Here is a 1,001-nt window from a genome sequence, read left to right on the forward strand (position 1 = left end):
CACAGTTATCACAAATTTTGTCGTTCATTTCTAACCATCTAACCATCTGCATTCTGACTCTTCTCTTCTTCCTACCTCACAAACCCGAATGTATCTACTTACATGTATGTGGCACACAAAAAAATCATCTCTCATTTCTTCATCATCAATCATCAATCGTATTTATTGAGCGCTTACTATGTGCAGAGCACTGTACTAAGCACTTGGGAAGTACAAATTGGCAACATATAGAGACAGTCCCTACCCAACAGTGGGCTCACAGTCTAAAAGGGGGAAACATTTCTTCCTTAAATGTCTTGTCTTTCGCTGTTGAGTCAACTCCGACCCATAGAGACTCCATGGACACATGTCTCCCAGATGGCCCCGCCTCCATCTGCAATCGTTCTGGTAGTGTATCCACAGAGTTTTCTTGGTAAAAATAAGGAAAAGGTTTACCATTACCTCCTCAATTCGCATAATAAACTTCAGTCTCAGCCCTTGACTCTCCCCCATGCCACTGCTGCCCAGCACAGGTGAGTTTTGATTTGTAGCAGATTGCCTTCCACTTGCTAGCCACTGCCCAACCTAGGAATGGAAGGAGTAGGCCTCTGCTTGACTCTCCCTCCCATAGTCGAGACTGGTAGAGCAACGGAAACTCTCCAGGTGTGACTCTGAGAGGGGCCTTAAATGTCGGGGTGGGGAAATTACAAAACTATAGCATTTCAATGACTACAGTGCTACTGCTGAAGCTCTCAGGCTGAAAAGACAGCAAAGTCCTTCCTCAGAGAAGATTATTCTTTGGATTGCAGAGATTGTTTTCCTTTTTTCCTTCACTATTTTCTGTTCCCAGAAAAGATTATTCTTTGGGTTGCAGAAATTGTCCTAGTTTTCCTGTGCTATTTTCTGTTCACCATGTTGGTAACTGTTTAGGGCTGTGTCATGAGCTGCCTCTTGGGATGCCTGGGTCTTTGTTCATCATGATTCACCCCATCTCTGATATCTGCAGGCAAAACGAGTTAGGT

The 1,001-nt window shown here is 44.1% G+C and overlaps 1 non-coding gene across 1 annotated transcript; it reads right to left on the bottom strand.

The window, feature by feature from the left end:
• Positions 1–522: 522 nt before the first annotated feature.
• LOC119935244 lies at positions 523–660 on the bottom strand. Its single transcript, XR_005453136.1, has one exon. It is a non-coding gene; the product is annotated as a small nucleolar RNA SNORA7 (small nucleolar RNA).
• Positions 661–1,001: the final 341 nt, after the last annotated feature.

Source organism: Tachyglossus aculeatus, chromosome 1 (genome assembly GCF_015852505.1).
Source record: "Tachyglossus aculeatus isolate mTacAcu1 chromosome 1, mTacAcu1.pri, whole genome shotgun sequence".
Taxonomy (NCBI): Eukaryota; Metazoa; Chordata; class Mammalia; order Monotremata; family Tachyglossidae; genus Tachyglossus; species Tachyglossus aculeatus.